We start from the raw sequence: 23,538 nt of genomic DNA, 5'->3' as shown, positions 1-23,538 counted from the left end.
ACAAATATTAATAATAATAATAATAAAATAATAATCAAAGAGCAAGGTATCAGGGTGGATCCTGGCTAGCCGTTTTTCTTTGAATGTTTTCAGGAAAAAAAAAAAAAAAAAAAAAAAATGTACATATTTATTTTAAATGCATTTTAAAATTGTATATATAGACATCAAACAACCTTCCCATACGCACACATATTCTTCCTTTCCCGACATGGGTTGGATTTTAAAAAACTGTCTTTTTTCGCACGATCTATGACTTTTTCTTTTATCACATTTTTATTTCAATTATCCTGATGATGTCCTCTGAGACAAGGACGAAACGTTGATTTTTTAATAATTTCATTCGGTTTTTTCTATTTTTTCTTTAAACATATATATATATATATATATATATAGTCATCCACATACAGTACTGTTTCGTTGTTTCACAGCTCATCAGTGCTGCTCGACAGGCATCGAAACCCGACCGCCCAAATGACAGTATATATATATATATATATATGTGTGTGTGTGTGTGTGTGTGTGTATTAATGTTTTTATTTATTACTTGTATATATTCTCTATTGTTTATAATTTCTGTCCAAATTCCCTAATTCTGCAGAAACATTCCTGAGTTCGGCAAGATACACCTGAAAAAGGTCGGAGGTTACATCGACTGGAACGTTATGAAAATCACAATCAAGATAAGAACAGTCGTCGGATAATTTCCAAATAATACGAGATTGGTTATTATTTTTTAGTTTTACATATAAATACGGAGACTTTTTTTTCAATTATTTGAACTACATATGCTTTTACCGTATGTAAAGCCGCACATTCGTGCATTAAATAGACACGATCAGAAATAAGATACTTTTTTCTTGAATTTTGACTGAGACGTAAATAAATATTAAAGAATAGCTAAATCAACTGAGTTCAAGCGAGAAAAATGCATTCATAGATAAGAAAGAGATCGACGCCTTAATAAATGTATTGTGTTGATGAGGAAGTTCTTGCGGAATTTATAATTTTTATTTCAGATGATGCATTTTCAAACACATTTTCGGTATAATATCTTTACTTCGTATACCATTTTAAATGGCGTTTTTTTTTTCACTCCATCAAAGCGTTTAAATTATAAACGTTTTAAAACAATGACGTCTTCTCTTTGGTACGTTGAAGTCAGGATGAAAAAGCAAATTCGCACAGTGTTTAATTTCAATTCTAGCTAGGCCGAAAAGATGCTGAAACAGCTCGGGGTATCAACGAAACGTATAGGCAAGGAACTACTACAGAACGTACAGCACAATTGTGGTTTAAGATATTTTGTGGTGGTGATGGTTATGAGCGTAGTGGTCGGCTATCGGCTGTTGACTACAATCAATTAAGAGCCTTAATTGAAACTAATCCACGCAAAACTGTTCGGAAACTTGCTTTTGAATTTGACATGACGTGTACGACGATTCCCAACCACTTGCGAGAGACAGGAAAGACAAAGAAAAAATGATAAATGAGTGCCTCACGAACTGAACGATAAGGACATGAAAAAAAACGCCGTTGTGACGTGTTATTATCCCTTCTCTTATGGAACAAGAATGACCCGTTTCTCCACCAGATTGTGATTTGCGACGAAAAATGGTTCTTTACAAAAACCAACGACGCTCAGCTCAGTGGTTTAACGCCGAGGAAGCTCTACGATACTTCCCGAAGATTTGCACCGGAAGTCATGCTGACGGTTTTATTGTCTGGTCTAATCTATTACAGATTTTGAACGCAGGTGAAACCGTTCCGGCGAAAATGTATTGTCAGCAAATGGATGGGATGCATCATGAATTTGATTAACATCCAATATTAGTCAAAACAACAACAAAAAAAAAACAATTCTCCTCCAGGAAAACGCCCAATCGCACATTGCTAAACCGACCATAGAGAAATTGAACGAATTGGGCTACGAAACTGTTATAACCCTGTTTAAGGTTTACAAATAAAAACAGAACTTCAAAATAAACTAACAACATGTATTGAAATACATACTATAGGTGGGCTGTTAGTCATAGGATGGTTTATCGGATATCGACTGGTTATTTGTTTGTTCCCCACGAAATAAAATATGACACAAGCTCGGTTTAATGTGGGCATCCTGCAAAAATAAAATTGCCTTAGTATAGAAGGGTTTCCCCGTCCGTTGACTAAGAACAATTAATTTGAGTGCAGCATCTCTGCAGACATCACATTTCAGTGACCAATGACCGGGTGTCGAATGATTCTATACGGCTTAGGCTTCCGGTATTTATTGAGATTGGAATAGTCTATTACTAGATAACATATGGTAGTTCCGCCACAACACCACCTCCCAAACTGATAAGTCTGCACGGTTAAGACCTACTTTTCCTCCATGGGTGGATCATGAACTCCTCAGTTTTTTCCTTTTTCCTTTTCCTGGCCGAACGTTTTTGATTTGGTGTGATTTGGAAGGCTCAATATCAAATGTGTGGTAGATTGTTTCAAATGTCTCTACTTATTGGAGGAGTCATTGTTCAGGGCGATTTTTTTTTCTTTTAACCTGCATGAAAAACATTTTATTGCCATTTTCCCATGTAAAAATCGCGATGATTAAATAAAACAATTGATTACTTGCGTGGGAAGACTCCGCCACAAGAAAATAAGGGTCAATAAGTCTCACCTAGAATCTTGTATGTATTAATCCATCAGACAAGAGGCGATATTGTCCCAGGGTTTCCACTCGTGCTGTTAAACCTGATGAACTGTCTATTTTGAAAAGGCTCCGAGTAAAACGGTCCGGCAGTTCTTTTATATTGTGGAAAAGCAGTTTGTTTGTTTGTTTTTGTTTTACGGCATATCAACCATTTTCATGTTATTTAATGCCGAATCCAGTGATTTTGAAGAACAATTTTTAATAGAGTATATTTGTTGTTGTTTTTTTTTTAAGTCAGTTTCTATTTAACCCATAGTTGGGACCCTGACAGGTACTATCACTCATGGTCAGAGTGGACCTGGGAGCAATGGCAATTAAAGGGTGGTTTCACACTCCCCAAAGCCCGCAAGCTGGGGCCTCACCATCGGATATAGTTTAAGATCATATCCAGGACCGGAAAAGCAGTTTGAGTGTTATGATTTTGCTGCACTTAATATATCTTTGAGTCACATTTACTGAGAAATACTGGGGAAAATAGAGCTATGACTTGTACCTGGAGAGGTTCAATATCAAATGTGTCGCATACACATTCAAAACAGAATCGGTTGGCGAAGGTGCCGTCACTTTAGGACTAGCGGTATACTACCCTGTCTGTATTTTTTTTCTTTTGGTTTGTGGCCAGGCTCTGTTCTCGTTAGGGGAGAGCTACTTTTGTCCGGTCTACAACAGCATTGGTTCAGTTGCGCCTTCTGTTTGGCTTTTTGTGGTTTATTTTTAATTTGTTTTTCAAGGCATGGGCATCTGTTGTACTTTTTATTTTTGTTTTGCAAAATTTATTCATTGGCTGCTTCTATAATTTAAATTAATGAATCCAGTCCGACCCGAGTATAATTACATATGCATATAAGCTTATGTACATATATACGCGCGTGTGTGAATGTATATGTCCGCATACACATACATCAATGTATATAAAAATGTGTACAAGTATACAAAAGTAGACATTGTTACGTTTTATTTATAAGTTTGTATATAAATATATGCAATTTATGATAAATACGAATGTATGCATATATAAATAGATGGTATGTATGAAAAAATACATAAATAAAAAAAAACTACATATGTATAGAGAATATATATATATATATGTTCAGAAAAGTATATGTGTAAATATGTATGTAGATCTATATATTTATTGTATGTATATATATATATATATATATATATATGGATGTGTGTGTGAATCAATTTAATAACATACATAAATGTAAATAAACATAGACACTGTATGCAAATTTCAGGAAGTGATGCATAAACTAGTATAAATTTTATTTCTATGAGGTTTAGTATTTTCCGTCTTTCTTATTTTTTAATAATTTTCATTTTTCTAGACTTATTTCTTATAAGGTTGCTGAAAAATACTAATAATGTTTTTGTAGGTTCAAATTCACGTTAAAAAATGACATTATGTTGCCACCAACTTTATATTTTAACTATTTTATAATATATATATTGTACTAACGTTGGGTGCGCGGCTTTGTCCGAGCTTAAATATGATATTTTGATTTATCCAGATTTCGTATATATTATCATAGAGTCGAAGATAATAATTATTAAAGGAGAATGCTGGACTCGAACTCAGTATTAAAAATTAAAATGAATACATATTGTCATCTATATATGATTCCAGGAATACAGTGTAATTATCCATTGTAGTTAGAAATAATTATAAAACAAAGTTAGGACAATCAAATTGAGTAGTAGCAACTATAATTAACGAAAACATCAGCCGCTCCCTCGCTCTCTGGCTCTCTCTCTCTCTCTTTCTCTCTCTCTCTCTCTCTCTCAATAAAAAAATGTAAAGAAATAAACAATGAAAAGATAAATAAATAATTGCTGATTTTTTTGTCTTCGCCGGCAGAGAGATTTGTTATTGATTTTATTACGGAATAACTTAAAATCAATTATTTCTTAACAACTTTTGAAAGATATAACCCTCAATTTTATAGAATTAAAAACAAATATAGCGGTAAGAACACGCTAATGAAATAGAACCTAGAATGTTCGTAAATGTGTATTCCGAAATTAAATGTCTATTCCAGAATTAAATCTCAACCAAGCAAATTTGCCGGCAAGCGTGACACACAAAAAAACACACACGCTATGATATTAATATATAGATATGCAACTGACTATAAAATCACTAAAGTACACGCAATGTCGTCGTCGCTAGCGGTTGCAGAAGCGTCAACATTAAGACGAGGTTTTCTTTTACTTTGCTTTATGACGGGCCGTTCCCGTTTCTCTTTTTTTTTTACTGTTTTTTTTTTACCTACGCATACCTCGAACTAAAAGGGAATCTTTAAGGTATATCGCTTGATGTAAACAGAAGTTTTTTTACATTCGTAAATGAACAGTACGTCCATATAATAAATGATCCACAAACTTTATAGAGGTAAATTTTAATCACGTTATTATTGAACATGTATTATCAAATTAACTAGAGTTTCAAGTCACAAGCTTCTTTTTCAAAGATAGTATCGCCCGATCGCCAAGATATTAAAGTAAGTTTTTTTTTAAGTGCATTTGATTGCGCCGTTTTGTCAAATAAATATTTCCGCGTTTGGTAACTGTTGTGGTGTACAAATCACTCCTATTTGAGAACTAAGTGGAATCAACCAGTCCTATGAATACCATTGGTTTCAGAGACTAGATGGAGACAATTATACCATGTTTAACCGCATGCTACAAACACGTTCTTTTTATGCCTCTTTAATGGCTCCTGTATTCTTTATGATAAATACATATTATATTTATGCAATTTACGCTACTTATCGTTTCTTTCATTTGTAACCCCTAGCACAGATCTACAAGAGTAACAATGTAATTTTTTAACTGCCCTGTGATTTTGCGATAATATTGTGCGATTGGCGTTCGCACCGGACTTATATAAAATAGAAACATGTCACACATACCTAAAATGGTTTGGAGAGATAAGTTTAATGATTGGATGTACATTAAGCAGAGTACTTAGATAAGTATGTTTTAGTTTAAACAGCAGTTTTATGCACTAGGTGTCCATAAAATCGAATACTTTTTTACGCACGAAAGAATTATGCAACAGATAAAGTATACAATTGTATAATGTAGACGAATTAGGGTTAGGGTAGGATCCTGATCGTTAATATGAATCGGATTCGAAACAAAAATATATCATTTTAAAAATTACGAATTCTATTTTGGTTGAATATTTTAACGGGATTTTTCAACATGGGCTTACTTAAACGTTGCTACAATATTTATTAATCGAAACCTACCTTAAAAAGCATAATACATACAGTGTATGGATCATCTTTTAATAATGTGTTATTTTTATTTTGCATTGGTCTTTATATAATAGAAGAAAGATCCCTTTGATTTCTATTTAAAATTTAGTAACAAATCACATATTACATAATCTGGTTTAAAAATAATATATGAATAATTTATTAAATTTAGTATTGCGAAATATTTAATTACTGCCAAAATTCCACAGGATGTAATCACGATCGTAAGACATTTTTATCATCTCTTTTTTACGACATTCTTATATTGTTCAATTATAGTCAAGTCGAAATACTGATTTGGTCAATTTCCAAGTTTTAGCATACGGTTTTGTGTTAATTGACACTGAGTTGGATACTAATTATGAATCGACATGTTCTAACAATAAAAAATGTTGGTGTACGTTACGGCGACGTTGTTTTTTTTTTTTTTACTTCATAAAATAACTATCGGGGTTACCCGGCGTTGCCCGGGTGGAGAAAGGTTGTATACGAAGGCTTTTGAGCAACCAACCGCCTGAAAAAGAAAACTTTTTTTAAATCAAAATAGCAGCGAGTACTAGTGCGAGCGTAAAAAAAAAATTAGCCCAGTAGGCAGACTCGAACCTGTAGCGAGAAAGAGGAAAAGGAGATTTTTTTAAAAAAAAAGCTAATGCTCTAGCAACCTCAGCCACGGCGACTTACGACGTCAAGGGCGTACGAAATCGCATTTTATAAACGTAAGCTGAGAATGGCAGGCGTACGACTTGCAAAAACGTCAAGGAAAAACTGACCACTCCTTGCAACGCCGGGCACCCACGCTAGTCATCATAATGTACAGTAAACTCATTGTGTGTATACATGTATGAGGTATGCGTGTGATGTCCGTGCGTGCCTTATAAAAAGAAAGCTTACAGAGTCTGCGTGAAGTGTAAATATGTCTTTCTGTAAGTAATAGAAAAGCCACTGTTTACAGTAAATACTGTCGATGTGGAATATTAAATCAAAACAAAACGGTTTAAAGCAAAACAAGTGCAGAAACTTATTCAATAAATAACATATTTATTTATTAAAATAAAATTCGACATTTCGATTCATGACTGTATTTTCATCAGGAAAATACATGTTCCTGATGAAGATTTAGTTATAATCAAAATGTCGAATTTTATTTTAATAAATAAATATATTTTTTACAAGTTTTCTTACAATGTGATATGTTTTTCATATATGAAAATTCATCTACATTATATTTTCAAAAATAATGTTTTACGTATAGTATCCGATATATATGGTTAGTTAAGTGTTGGTATTTTTGATAATGTTATGAATCGAAAAATCGAATTGAATTTTAATAAATAAATATGTTTATTCATTGAAAGAGAATGAAGCAGATTATACTTAAAAATCGTTGGAGAAAGAAAGGTCGGAGGTTATACTACTAATATAGTACCGAGTCCACACCTGGAAACAGCTGCACTATGCAAACTCTTTCAGCAAATACAATTTGTGCTTGCTGAAAAGACAGGTTTCTTGGTACGTACTCCAGTGTTCTAGTAGTATGGCAACTATGTATTAATGTTTACATAGAAATACAAAATTTAAAAATTTAGCCATTTAAAGCCAAGCAAGTGCAGAGTCTCTTTCAATAAATAGACATATTTATTTATTTATTTCAATTAAATTCGATATTTCACTTTTTTAGTTTGACGTTAAACCGTAAAATTTTTGAATTATGAATTAGAATCCTGGGTGCCCGGCGGTGTCTAGGTGTTTGGAGGTGTGTGTTGAGCAAAAAAAAAAAAAAAAAAAGTGGTAGTAGGCAGGCAGGCAGGCTCGAACCCGTATCGCAAAGGAGGAAAAAAACGTAAAAAGAATAAAGACCCTGACATCTTTGCTGCTGCGCCCATCGCCAAACCGGAAGTGGCGAAGGTTTAAATTAAGGCTAGTCAATCGAAAAGAGGGGAAGTCTTTCGAAAATATCGGCGGAAAAAGTGACCTCTCCCTATAGAAAAGTGCCCAGTTGAGGGTGAAGGAATTAATGGTTTTAGCCAATTTTTCGATATTTGTCGTCGGAAGGGTTGGGTTCCAGATCTCGTGAAAATCCGTCACCTTCCTCGAAAATGTTAAGCAAACATACATACATACACACATACATACATACCTTTAGACAGACAGATGAGATTTATATTATAGATGTATGTAAAAATTATAGCCCAGTTGTCATACGACTCGAACAATGGAGTTCGTTCCAAGAAGCCTGTCTTATCAGCAGGTACAAATTGCCTTTGCACAAAGAGCTTGTATCGTGCAGGTTTGGGTTGGTGTTAGAGTTCGGGTGTGGCCTCTCAATACCATCTTAGTAGTATCATCTATCGCTTTTCTTTCTTCAATGGGATATAATTATATTCTGATCCATCATTATCGGTGCATAATGCTTGTCAACGCATCTACTGATCTTCTCCAGAATATTTATTTTGGAAATATCAACACGAACCCCCACACAAAAAAATAACTGAAACACAAAGGCCTGCATTTTTTATATAAAGTCTAATCTATCTATCTATCTATCTATCTATCTATCTATCTATCTATCTATCTATAAATTCGCTTTTCTTTTGTGTGTATTGATAATCATATTAAAACTCCTCTTTTCTATTAGTATTTATTTGCTTTCCCATCAAAGCAAAATGTGACACAAGGTCGTTTTTAATGTGGGGTTTAACCAGCTCCCCGATAGGCAAAAGGAGCACTCTGGTTGGGATCTAAAATAATAATTGTCCCAGTATAGAGGGTTTCCCCTCCATTGACCGGGACAAATGAACTTAAGTGCAGCATCTGCAGAACAGATACTACACTTTGAGATATTAAATCCTTTATTCATGTTAAAAATAAATTGAAAATCAACAATGAACAAAAAACTTAGGCACATGGCCAACTCAAAAGGGGAGGATTGTGGGTGTCGTTGGTCATCCTTGTCACTCCAGAACTAAACAAAATCAAAAGTTTCTCCCAGCTAGTATCTTTCACCATAATACCACATTCACCCTTTCATACTGGGGGACATCCTACTTAACTCCAAATTTTAAAAATATTTTTTATTGACGTGTAAAAACAAAAAAAGATAACAATAAAAATGGTACAATAATTAATTCGTGTCGAGAGCGGGGGAAAAAAAGAGGAGGGATTAGTAATACCCTCCCAACCCCGTCTAGTTGATAGACTGCCCGTTCCACTAGGTTTGTAAAAGGAACCTGGCTTCTGCGGGTCAGTCTCTAAGTCCCGGCCTGAAGGCCACGAACAATAGAAAAAAGGCAACCCTTTCTATTTATTTAAAAAGAAAATAAAATTGTCTTATATATGGCTTGTGGAATTGCATTCACTAGCAAAAGATCTAGCTAATTTACATATTCTTGTAAACATTCATTTTAATTAGTCCCCAATTAGTTGATTCGGTTTTCTAATGGGATAATCACCTTTTGTTAACTATTACGTGTAATTATATTCATGCAGATATTCTACATGATTTTTACTTGCATAATATTTGCGTAAAAAAGTTTATAGTAAACACAAAATTGTTTCCATATCTATTTATGTATACGTATATATTTTTGTTTAACAAATTTTGCCTACCAAACTCCTCGTAGTGTTTGTGGTCTACAGACATGAAACTTCATACATAAGGTATTTGAATCCATGCATCTCGTTTTCTTATTGTTTAGCCTTAATTTAAATCTACGTTACTTTCGGTTTGGCGATGGGCGCGACAGCAAAGACGTCACGTATTTGTGTGTGTATGCGTGTGTGTGTATGTTTTTTTTTTCAAGTTCTTTTCCAGCTTTGCGGTACGGGTTCGAACCTGACTGCCTACTACCACTGTTTGTTTTTGTTTTGTTTTGTTTTTTTGTTTTTTTTGCTCAACACACGACTTCAAAGACCCGGTCAACGCCAGGTACCCAGGCTAGTTTCTTCTAATTTAAATTATTCCAAGAAAATGAGTGGAATCTCATGGTTATGCAAAATGCAGTTCGAATTCTAATGAAAGAAAAATTCATGTTTAAGCAATAGAAACCAAAAGAACTTTATTTAAATAATCTGAAACTTACTTAGGTTGGTTGTTGGCTGTTTTTTGATTTACGGCATATCAACCCTTTTCGGGTCATTTAATGCCGAATCCAAAGATTTTGAAGAAAAAATTTTTAATAGAATATATTTGTTGTTTTCAAGTCGGTTTCCATTTAACCCAAAGTTGGAACCCTAACAGGTACTACCACTCCGGGTCAGAGTGGACCTGGGAGCAATGGTAATTAAAGGGTGTGTCCACACTCCCCAAAGCCCGCAAGCTGGGGCCTCACCACTGGATATAGTTGAAGGTCATATCCAGGACCCCCATTGAGGGACTTTTACCCTCTGCAAGGGGGGCAGTCGGTGTATTCTAATGCCCCACCGACAGGGCCATACCTTACTTAGGAAAACAGATATATAGATACACACACACACGCACACGCATCCTACTAAAGGACTACCTTTCCACCCCTACGTCATGGCCAAATCTTTTAAGTAGGAGGTCCTATCGGTGTCAACGCGTGTAATCTAGTCCTTTCGGGTGCCAAGATCTTAACATTCGAACCCGTACCGCGAAGTTAAATGCATGAAAACTAGAGTTTCCTGTGACTTAACGATAAGTTTTTATTTATTTTCTTGTATCTTTTTTTACTTTATTTTATTTTTGATTTTGTTTTATTCAATTTTATTTTTTATTTTATTTTCTGGAAATAATTTAATTTCTGAGCGTTGCAAACTTGGTTGCCTTTGTACTAATGAATCTTAACTCTTAGTTTAACCACATTTTGATCTATTTCTGTTATTTTTTGTTTGTTTTTGTATTTTTCCTTTCACAAAATATGTTCTGAAGACTGAACAGGTCTTGTTTCTTATTTTATTGTTATTCCTCCGTTTTCTTTTTAACTTCATGCCTGCGATTGAAAAATATTTGCTAGTTTGCAAATAGAAAATTATCCTGACTCATTGTCATTGCGTATATGTTCTACGCCTTTAGACATTATCTTAACTCGTTTAAACCCCTAAATCTTACCTTTAACACTTTCTTTTAAATCGTAATCTATATATTATTACGAGAGCGTGTGTGTTCTTTTGTGTGTCACGCTTACATCCGGGTCGTTTAATTGTCATGTCCTCCTATTTCTTGTCATAAATAATTTTACCTAGACGTCTTCATAAGTTTTGGTTTCGGTTTCGACTACCCCTGATGACACTTAAATCATCTATTTTTTTTTTAATAAATAAATAATTTATCAAATATTCTTCATAAGTGTTGGTTTTGGTTTGGATAATGGCTGACGGAACTCGAGTTATACATATTTTTCGTAAAATATTATTTCGGTTTCGATTCAAGCTAATGCACCCAATCATATGGATATATATATATTTCATTTTTGAAATCGCAACTTACTAATGTAAAAATCGATAGAAATTTAACTCTATAATAATATATACGAAATCTGCTAGAATTAAAATATCATATTTAAGCGTACTTTACAATCGGGCTTTACCAGGTGTCACTTCTAGCTTAGATAAATACTTTTGCAGTTTTAACAAAACAGTTACAATAATACCAGAGTGTCTTCATTTACGCTGAACATCTACAGAATGCCAACATCAATATATTACATATGAATAAGTCCCCTGTGGAATTTCTACAGGTTTCGCTAGTATACAATCATACTATATTTTAACCTAAGTTCGAAACATTTCTTCCAATTCAAATTATTATGAAAAATGAGTCGAATCTCATGGTTATGCAGATTACATTTCGTATTTAAATGCAAGGAGAATTTAACTTTGAGCAGGATTTAATAGTGGTCGCCGATTATTTCACACTCCTATATTTTTGGTGTGTCACCCAAACCAGTGAAATCGCCCGGGAGGAAGTTTCACATGCTTCAATACAAGAACTTAGTCCAAAATATATGTTCTTCCACATTGTACTCTAGAGAACCTTCTGTTTCTTTAATAAAATTACTTTATATAAATTTCTTTCAAGTTAACGAAAAAAAATCATTAAGAAATTACCATGCGGGGTTTGAACTTACAGATAATGTCATGCAAAAAAAAAAAAACAAAAAAAAACACGGTAACTTTTCAAATCTATAAATTTTTTGCAGGTAATAAAAAAAATTAAAATAACGGTTTCGATTATTGGTAATTATCGGATGTATTCTGAGATAAAGCTTAACTAAGATTATCCCCAGACTTGTACACTAAAGTTCTGTAAATTTTTAAAGAAAATCTGTTCAACCCTTTTGGAATCTGTAAGGACCGAACTCACACAGAAATAGTTTTATTATATAAGTATAGAGATTATACCTACTGAATTTTCCATAGATTTTACTTTACTTCCAGTTATACCTGTATTGAAATATCATTTTAATCATAGTTATATCTTTACTTAAATCTATATTGAATAAATATATCTTATATTTCCTCTTATCGACTTAAATATCGAGTTCCTGCATAAAAATTTATCTTAAATCCTAATATCACTTTGAATCGTACGTTAACATTTTATCACATACTTAAACTAATATATATATATATATATATATATATATATAAGTAGATTATTTATCTTCCACCAAACTGTCCATTCATGTGTAATCACCTTTTTCTTCGCCATATTCCCTCTGCTTCACTTCTTTTGTTTTCAAGTAAGATCTTTGGCTTACTTGTTATTTCATCAAATAATTTTGCATGCAAAATCCGATCCCGCATTTTGCTAATTCCTACCCTCTGATGAGAAGGAAAGTATTTCTTCGAAACACCGCGGATTAAGGACTATCCACTTATCTAGTGTTTCCTTTTCAGATTAAATATGTTTTTAACTCATTTCAAAGTATTTTTAACATATTTTATTAACTGTTTGCTCGTATATATATATATATATATATATATATATATATATATATATATATATATAAGAGAGAGAGAGACAGACAGACAGTATCCTGTAACTTTACAAAGCCACCATTCGCCCATGCATGGAGTATTGTTGCCACATCTGGGCTGGTGCATCTACCACTAGTCTCTCCCTCCTGGTTAAAGTAAAAAAAAGAGTTGTCAATCTAATCGGTCCCACTCTATCAACTAACCTCCAGCCCCTGTCTCATCGCCGCAATATTGCATCATTGTGCCTGCTTTACAAATATTTAAATGGAATGTGTTCTGATGAACTTGTTTCACTTGTACCTCGCCGACGTACATATCTCCGAAAAACCCGCTTAGCAATAAAATCTCACCCTCTTCACTGCTGTTGTCCCTGAAGGCCAGAAAGATTTCTATTCCATTCCATCGTATTTTTTTTTACAAGTTGATATGTCTCTTATATCTGAAAATTCCTCTACATTATATTTTCAATAAAAATGTCTCACTTATTGTTAATTGTTGGTATTGTGAAGTTGATACTTTTCAAGACATTCTAGTAGAAACCATTCGTTCACATGTGTCAAAGCTCAATTGCCTTACAAGAAATAGATTCTTTGAAAACAAAGCTGACTCTATGATCACTCTAGTATTCGATGAAACCAAACCTCAGCAGAAATTTGCACTAAATTCTACCACTTACAAATGTCATGTAATCGCCGGGTAGAAAGCATTTATTCAGTTTTCGGTTTACCTATCTGTCTGTCTAATTCTCTATCTATCGAGCAGAGTAAACAGATTAAATCGCGGAGACAATAAGTTGAGCGAACATTGCAGGTGCAGAAAGGGTCCAAGTGTAATGTTATGAAAGGTATAAAACTGTGTGACCGATCAAGTTGTACCGGAAAGTATGCAAACGGGGACTGGATTTGACATGTCAAGGGTTCCGGTTTGAATAAACTGAGTTATCATCAGGAGTTACTTGCACGACGCTAAAAAGATAGGAGAATAAACAATATCCCCCAAAAGGGAGCGAGGGTTTCCAATTGGATACAGAGAAATCAGAAGCCAAAGATTGTCATTCAATGCAGTTTCTGGTGTGAAGAAATGCCTGGGAGTGAATAAAAATAGATGCAAAAACAACCATTCGTCTTCAGTTCCTGTCTCGCATGCGTCTTTATTGTAACAGGGCCAGCTCCACCAAGACGCTGACGAATCTCCCAGAGGCCCAGCAGAAGACAGGTATGTCGTTATGTATATGTTGCTATATGTTCTGACACACACGCACCCGCACTCAAAGACAAGATGAACACAGCCGTCAAGACAGACACTTAGACTAGATGATCGCCGACTGTAAAAAAGAGTTAAATAAGATCGTAAAAGAATTAAACAAAGAGTTCAATAAATTAGGAAGAACTACACAAACAGAAAATTAATTACGGAACATTCACTACATACGGCCGTCTAACTTTTCAATTTTCACATAGGATCATAAACACTATAAGCAACATCATTGTATATGTTTAGTATATTGCGAGGTTTATAAAGAACTTTGATGCTAGCAAAGCAGTAAGGCGTGAAGATATTGCAAACATAGTGCTTAAAAATCTGCAGTTGTAACTAGTCCCTAGTCTTACAAAGCTGTTCTAGTGTGTCTTAAAGGGGGATGTTCCTATTTACTTGCTCCCCCAGATCTTAATGTGGGGAAAAATCCTGGCTTTAAAAGGAGCAATATGGATAGATAACAATAATAATAAAAAATCGTCTCAGTCATGAAGGATTTCTCATCCACTGATCAAGAATAGAAAAGGTGAAATGTAGTAACAGAACAGATACTACACTCTGGATAAAACAATAGTCCGATCAATATAAGTAATATAAGACTCTTAATACGGACCCCTACAATCAGGTTTCCTTTTCCAACGTTGAGCGCTTATTTTCTAACCTCCCACATACAGATAACCAAAGTGGATATGTTTTCTCTGTGTGAAACTGGAATTATTCTGTCCGCTGCTACCAAATCTAATACCTAAAAGGCTGTATGTCTGTCTGTTTCCAGATTTTCGAATTCTATCTCCTCAGAAACTGAAAGTCGCAGAGCGGCATAGGAGCCTCAAATGATTGGATTTTTTTATGGACCGTTCTTTTATGAGTCTTTAGCGGGTTAAAATCGTTTTAAGAGGTAAAAAATAGGTCAAAATTATAAAAATATTTTATTGTTTGAAAAGCCAGAGATATATTTTGTTGTTTCAAAATCCATTAACAGGAAACGCCAGAATAAAGTAGAAACGAGATTGTACTTGTTAGCCTGGAGAACACCTTAAGACTATGGCTTTCTGAATGACAGGGGTTGACCCTTGAGGATCATGTGAACGGATGTCATTTTTGGTCCCAGATTACAAAACTGGTAATATTGGTGAAGTGCACACACGCAAATGTATCTGGGGTTTCCCAATATACATAGCTGGCTCTGATTGGTTGAATAGGACCACCGCACCCCGATCCGTCCCGGAATATAAAAGCAAGCGCCCAGTTTGTTTTCTTTTAGACAGATTGGAGAGAGATTTGCGCCAACCTCGAGAGGAACCAGCTCACAAACATCTGACCCCCTCTCCATTTCGCATGAGTGCCATCTACGAAGAAGAGAGATTTGTGAATTTAAAAATGTACTAAGATCTGAACGTGTATATATCTTTATAAAGACTGTAGTTTTTGTGAAATTAGTTTTTAGTAGAATAGAATTTTTATTTGTTTGTCTTCCTTCTTTCTGGCATATGCGAGCTTCGCTTTCGCTTTCAGAAGAATTCGACACAGAGGCGCTTAGAATTTCACGTGGCGAGCTCCCGGCCGACTGGACATCACAACCCACAGTTTTGACCTCATCACGGGAGTCTGATCACACTCAAATATTTCTTTTTACTTTTGAAATCGCGACTCTCTAATAATATATAAGAAATCTGGACAAATTAAACAAATTAAAGGAGTTCGCCTCCACTGACCGAGAATAGAAAAAGTGAAGTGTAGTAATAGAACAGATACTACACTTTTTTATAGGTCAAAAGGCCAAGAAATGCTAAAGGTGAATCCTGCCGATCACCTTGAAAAAGTTCGTCAGTCTGTTTCTTAATAAAAATAATGAAGATCCGTCTTTTGTATGTGAGTACAGACAGATCGGGCTTTTTATGTTTCACGATTAAATTGTTTGAATCTTTAATCAATCAAGTAGTTGTTGTTAAATATCGCATCAGAAATGTTCAACTCGGTATCAAGTAATATAGATTTAGTTCTGCAAGCTTAACAGTTGATTTAAGATTTAAGATTAATATCACACAGGATCAGTGAATAGATTGATATTTAGTTAATAATGAAGACAACGAAAGGAAGTCGTATTTTAACCTTTTAATATACAACTTTATTTGTTATCTTTGTTAATAGCTTTGGTAGAAGAGAGAAACGTATTCGGATGAGTTCAATGTTCGTACGCGCACGTGTTTTTTATAGTAGTCGTGAATAGTTCCTTTTGTGGAGACGAAGATTAGATATCCGACAATTAGATATAGGCCAGGCCTGTTGAAGGAGAAAGAAAGAAGCAGGTGTTCAGTTTATATACGTATGTAGGAGCGTGCGTCTGATAGAGAAAAGGATTAGTGGCTCATGGTAAGAAAGAGTAGGTGTGTGTTGTTTAGCAGGTTAAAGAATGTTCGTTTCGATACCGCACGTGGAAATAAATGTGAGATAGAAGAGAGCAATTTATATACTCTGTCACGTGATTGAGAGCTGGCTTGTGATTGAACAAGCCATGGGGAAATAGATTTAAAATCTCGAAGTCGTGAGAAGTAGCTCCTGCCTGTATGTAGCGAGTGTCGGCTGCTACAGATACATGATTCTCTCTAGAACAATGACTAGTATATAGGATAACAAAGATCTTTGATAGAATCTAGCAAAAATGATCTGCTTCACAATATTTGGGAACGTCCTCTTAATAATGAAATCATTTCTCTCTCATGAGTTTAAAATTATTTTAAAAGTACTTATTGATGTACAGAAAACGCAGTTATTCATACTGTGACCAATATTTTCTTGTTGTCAACAATGGTCTTTCAAACCAGAGTTGTAAGAGCAACTAGTGACATATATACAGATGTGGCAACGTATTGCGGCATCACTTTAAAGGTCATTACTCATCAAGATCTTTCTAATAAGCTCTCTATTCTTAGATGCAATAGACCGACTGACCAAGGCGGCACTCATCTTGAGTGGGTTGAACCGGCTTCCTTATAGGAATATGAAATTCACAAGCGGTCCTCAATTACATAAAATAGTTATCTAAGCTCGCACGAACGCCAAGCAAAACCAGGTCATAAAGTACGCTTAAATATGATATTTTAATTCTTTACAGATTTCATATTTATGATTATAGAGCTATTGTTCTATCCGATTTTTATATGTTATAAAGTTGCGATTTCAAAAATAAAAAATATATATTGATATGACTTGCGTGTATTAGCTTGAATCGAAACCGAAATAAAACTTATGAAAAAAATATGCATATATATATATATATATATATATATATATATATAACTTTATTTCCTTCAGTCATAATCAAAATTGAAAACGAAACCAAGACTATGGAAGAATTCTTGATAAAATTATTTATAAAAAAAAATAGATTACTAGAGTGCCCTCACTTGAAATTAAAACCGAAACCAAAACTTATGAAGAATTCTTGGTAATGGAATTACATAACAATTAAACGGCCCGGATGAAGGGTGACACAGAAAATAACACACGTGCTATCGTATTAATATGTAGATGTATAAACTTTCTGCCTTATATCGGATACTTATTACACCCACTGTATATAAATCTATCATTGACGCACGGTTTTTACTTAATTCTAATTGTGACACATGATACAAACATTCATTTTAATTTAATTTTCATGTACATTCAAACCCGTATAACATAATGGATATTGAGACATATACAGGTATTAATTTACTTATTGCGGACTATTATCCTCATCTTTCTTAGTTGTTGTTTCACGACGTTTCGACCAACTATTCCTCTGGCCTTCGTCAGGTGGTAACCGCGACGGGATAGGAACTCCGAATCTCCTAACTGCATCCTCAGCAATTACTGCCTTCCATAGTTGTTGTCGTCTCACCACGTTTTTGATCAAGTAAGCCTGTGGTCGGCTTTGTGTGGGATTGGAACAGATATCTTCAGACAATTCTCACTTCGAACCGTAGAAATTCAACGTCTATATCCACTGCGCCACGGGCCCAAAGGGCGATCAAGGTTGGACTTTTGGTTTTATAAATCCACGTTTATTTATTATCTGAACACGCAGCAAATATGAGTTTAACATTTCTATGAAAATAGTGTCCCTTGTATTTTAAATACAGAACTGACCCGAATGAGATAAATTAAATACTAATAAATACCCAGAAAATAATCCTGTGCTACATAGTTCAATACAATCATGTTGTAAGACACAATCTTTAATTCACTCATTCAGTCTAGCACTTCTTGGCAGACACAGCAACCCCTTTTCTTTCGAATGTTCCCTTTTTTACCTAACGTTTTGTTGACTTCTTTCTTCGGTGAAGAACCGTTGCATATCAGAATTAAGAGTTCATTTCTAACACCCTTACAACAATAACAATATATTATAATGATATTTGGAAACGGAACTACATCAAAGGGAGGTCGCTATCATATTCTTGTCCAGAGTTGCCAGATTAATTTATATATATTTTTTATTGGAATTCATTATTGTATTACTTACTTATTTATTTGTTTATTTATTGCGGACAGTTATCCTCATCTTTCTTCTCACAATAAAAAAATGATTAAATAAATAATAGTCATCTCAATAAATTCCAATTAAAAAACATATAAACATGTATATTTAAGAAACATTGTATTCTACGGCCCTTTTGTCGTAGTCGGTACTCCCTTTGGAATTTAAAGGTGAGTGAAACGCTTGAATCCGTCCGGGTAGGCTGTTCTCTCATTATCTCATTGCCAGACATGCTGATAAGCTTTACAGGATATCTAATCTGTCTTAATTGGATGAACTAATCCCATTTGATCAGTAAACCATGTCTCATATCAGGCATGCACTTGGCAACAAATGAGCCACTCTCTCTTTCTCTCTCTCTCTCTCTTTCTATCTCTCTGGCTCTATCTCACTCTCTCGCCATTTATATATATATATATATATATATATATATATATATATATATATATATATATATATATATATAAGTACAAATGTAAGTGCACGTTTATGTCTTCCAGTATTTTCTACATACGGCATAATCATGTTTGACACACCGGTTCCCATCAGATCACCGAAGTTAAGCAACAATGAGCCTGGTCGTTACCAGAGGGGTGACCATTTGGGACTTTCAGGTGCTGTATATTCTCTACACTTATTTTTCATTTAATGTTTCCATGTGTATATGTACTGTGTGCATTTGCGTACTTATATGTATTTGTTTTTAAAACTGACATATTTAATATCCAGATTTCTAAAAGAATGTACAATCGACACTTTTTCGACATAAACAATATGTAACTATTTCTAATAGAATCAACAATGGAGTGAATTTCTAACATTCCGTTTTCCATTGTTATCTTTAACACTTGCATACAAGGTTCGATTCTAACCTTATCCTAATATCATTTTAACTTATCTAGTATGTTTTCTTACTTGCAAGAGAATGGGGTAGCCCTTTCATGTAACATTTGGGGGGGGGCGTGGGTTTTTCTATAGAACTTCTGTGTTGGAAAATACGCTTTTTAAAGGAATTCAAGAATACGGATTTTTGGTCAAGTAATCGAATTAGATATCTCGCTGATATTCTTAATGAAAATTGAAGACGGCCTGATCACAAAAAGGTTATAACCATTAGTGATATGCCGATCCCCGATAAATTCATGCACTTTAGAGCTTGCTGGTATTAGCAACATACTTCCCTGCCTCCGGTCCTTCGGGGCCTGGGCAGCGGGTGTCAAGCAAAGACCAGTAAAGACCATATGTGGGGGCAACCCCACATATAAGACGTTGGTCAATGTAGGGGCAACCCTTTATACCAATTGTCACTATCCAGCTCCCCTACTCCCCGGAGAGTTGGTCCCCATTTCCCCTTCACTCCTCACTTAAAAAATCGGCCTTGTACCGAATTTTCTCGGTGGGGGAGCAAATAAATACCCTTCCTGGAATTAGCAAACTGCTAGGAGATTTTCATAAAGAATATACACGAACTACGCGTCGTGTTCAACTAATTATTGTGTTTTTGGACTGGACCCTTGATTGCCAGGTTGCGTTCGAAAAAGTCAATACACATTAATATTAGATCTTTTCCTGACAAACTACGATCCGATGTTGAATAGAATCGTAGCGAGCGATGCAAACTCATGCGGCATTGAAGTATATATATTGTCTATAATGCCCGATGCTACGAAAGGCCGATTGCATCTGCTTCGAAAACGTTGTTATCTGCCGAGAGACAATATTCACAGATTGAAAAAAAGGAGCTCTAGCTATCATTTATGCTACAATGCTTGCAATAGGTATCCGATACAAAACAAAAAGTTGATATATTTTTGTTACACGAAAATGGTTATAACCTTTTCGTGATCAGGCCGTCAACAATGCCACATGACATTAATGTTGCGAGATCAAGTTTCTTTCTTAGAAGTGCACGCCTGTGGAACTCTCTCCCGTTTTCCTGTTTCCCACCTGACTACAACGTGGATGTCTTCAAGTTCAACATAAACAAATTCCTGATATACCGCCCCCTTAAGTAAGACACTTTATCAAATCTCCATTACTAACGATTACTACGATATTATCCCATTGATTACTGTACACGCAATAACCCTTATCCCCGAGTGGCTTCCAAGCCTTGATAAGTGGTGGCTACCATGTAAAAAAAAATAACATGATATTCTAATGTATTTTTGTATGGTGTTTGATACGAGATTTGTATTTATCATACAAAAATACATTAGAATATCACTTTGTTATTGCTTTTGTTTTCATGTAATAAAAATAAATCAACTTTTGTGGGGAAATAGGAACGGCCTATCTTTCAAACGCCCTCGTGTATGATAAATACAAATCTCGTATCAAAAATCATCAGAATAGCACCTTGTTATTGCTTTTGTTTTCGTTTAGTATCGTATAGTTATTGCACCCACCCTATATCTTACTTTCATAGGTGCATACGTGGAAGCCCCTTTCACGCTTCAAACCTACCACAAGCCATACATTATGATTTTCGGATCGTATAAAGGACTACCAGTGTACACTGCCAACAGATTACAAAGATGTCAAAGTTTAACTTTAAACTGGAACGTCTGTGTCGAAACAAATTAATCACGCATATGTTTTATCAAGATTAATACGCAGGGGAAAAGAGTTTTTCGATGATTCTACAGAAGCTACAGTTTGCATCGACTGCGAATTTAAAATGATGATATCGAACGTCGATAGTGAGCTTCCGGTGATGTTGCCAGAGATGAAAAGAGAAGCACAAAATGAGGGTTTAATTTACGACATTAAACGTAAAAAACTATTAGAAATAGTTAAATATTGTTTATGTCGAAAAAGTGTATTGTAATTGTACATTCTTTTAGAAATCTGGATATTAAATATGTCAGTTTTAAAAACAAATACATATAAGTACGCAAATACACACAGTACATATACACATATAAAAGAAAAATTAAAAAGAATTACACAGTAAATAAAAATGAAGAAACACGCCTTTTTTAACTTTCCAATATTTTGAATTTCAACGATATTATTTATTCCAAGAGAGAACAAGAATTCAAAGGATATAAGACGTTATGAGGAAAGGCGCCATGAATTTATTTGTAACTCAACATCTACTTCTCGTTCGAAAAAAAGATTGAAAACGCCGTTTCCAAATTCGCCTGTTTTAAAACAGAAACGAAACACTCCTTTTTATTAATTTGTATATTAATATGTACATACACAAACAAATACGCACATGTGCAAATGTATACATACTAGCAAAAGTACCCGTCGTTGACTGGGTTCAAAAACAGCCTGCAGAAAATGGATTCTGATTTATCAAAATATGATAGGTTATGAAAAGGAAGGGTTGTTAAGAGATAGCTTCGAATTTGGGGATATCAAAACCAAACCAAAATATGATGAAAGTAAAAATAAAATAAATAAACCCCATAATTTATTATACCGTACCTGTTCACACTGAAACACTTATCACAATATTCTGTGGATTTATATTAAAAAAACCTTGTTACACTTTGTGACATATTTTTATTCTATGGAGGTTTGTGCCTATTTCCATTCTATGGAGGTCAGGTGCGAACGAACACCCCATAATTTTATTATACCATATTTCTTCAAACTGAAACATAATTATCAAAGTATACTTACGCAGATAGATATGAAAAGTCTTTATTAAAGTGTGTGCCTATTTCCATTCTATGGAGGTCAGGCGCGAACGCAGACCCCACAATTTTATTATACCATCCCTATTTAAGTTAAAACATACTTATCAAAGTATTATTATGTACATCTATATATAAAACACTTGTAAATTTTTTTTAATTTTTTATTTCCATGCTTTGTGGACCAAGCGCATACGCAAACCCCTCAATTTTAATGAATCATCATTATGCCAGATCAAACATATCCATTCTTGACAGATGTATAATTTGCTAACACACTATTTGTACATTGATTTGAAAATAACTAAAATTTTACACCGATTTCACGTTATGCTTTTAAGAATACATGTCATTTGTTATTTTTGTAAAATCGAATCCTGAGTTCGGATGTGTCTAACTGATGAGCCCAAATGAGGGCGAAACTCGAGTCTTGGACTTCCGGTTCTTTGACTGGCATGGCTCTTGTGGGCTGCGACTTTGTTTGGCTGTGGAATTTATTATATATATATATATATATATATATGTGTGTGTGTGTGTGTGTGTGTGTGTGTGTGTGTGTGTGTGCGTGGCGTGTCCAGTCAACAGAAAAATACGCTGAAATCTCCCAAACTGTCAAAACGAAATCTATTTAAACAACAATATTAAATAACAATACTTTAACAACAATATTTTTTCATATTTTAATACCAAATTCCATCAATCCCCCCCAAACTAATTCCGATATAATAAACATGTGTACTCAGGCAAATGCGCTCACTGTTATGAAAAAAAGCCATCATACAAAGCTTAATTACCCGTGACAAATTGATCATTTCAATGAACGCTCTTTATTGGATTAAACACTATTAAGCAACCTCTTTGAAATAATCAATTTCCTCAGTATATTATTTCTGAACAAACAAAGTAAACTATTAAAACAATAAAAAACAATGACTTTACAGTATCAAATAATAGTATTGTTAGTTACATTAAACTAATGTAACGTAAAAATAAAAAATAATGTCAGACTTATAATTGACAAACTTTAAACAAATCATACAACAATAATAAATAAATTTGTCGCCCTAAAGAAAACAACACTTTGGCTTTATTTAAAAAAAATCAATCACGTGTAGTAAAGCTGACATTTATTCAATGTGGCCAGCTTCAGCCTCAATCACCGCCTCCTTGCTGTCTTTTATCTGTTCTGTTCCTTATTAGTCACTA

At 34.3% G+C, this 23,538-nt stretch overlaps 1 pseudogene; it reads left to right on the top strand.

Annotated features, from left to right (window-relative positions):
• Window positions 1–19,190: 19,190 nt before the first annotated feature.
• Window positions 19,191–19,308, top strand: LOC145284151 (5S ribosomal RNA; annotated as a pseudogene).
• The last annotated feature ends 4,230 nt before the right edge of the window (window positions 19,309–23,538 follow it).

This window comes from Euprymna scolopes, chromosome 8 (genome assembly GCF_053919585.1).
Source record: "Euprymna scolopes isolate OS-2025 chromosome 8, ASM5391958v1, whole genome shotgun sequence".
Classification (NCBI taxonomy): Eukaryota; Metazoa; Mollusca; class Cephalopoda; order Sepiida; family Sepiolidae; genus Euprymna; species Euprymna scolopes.
Note: the sequence above shows the minus strand (reverse complement) of the source record. Positions and strands in the feature narration are given on the sequence as shown.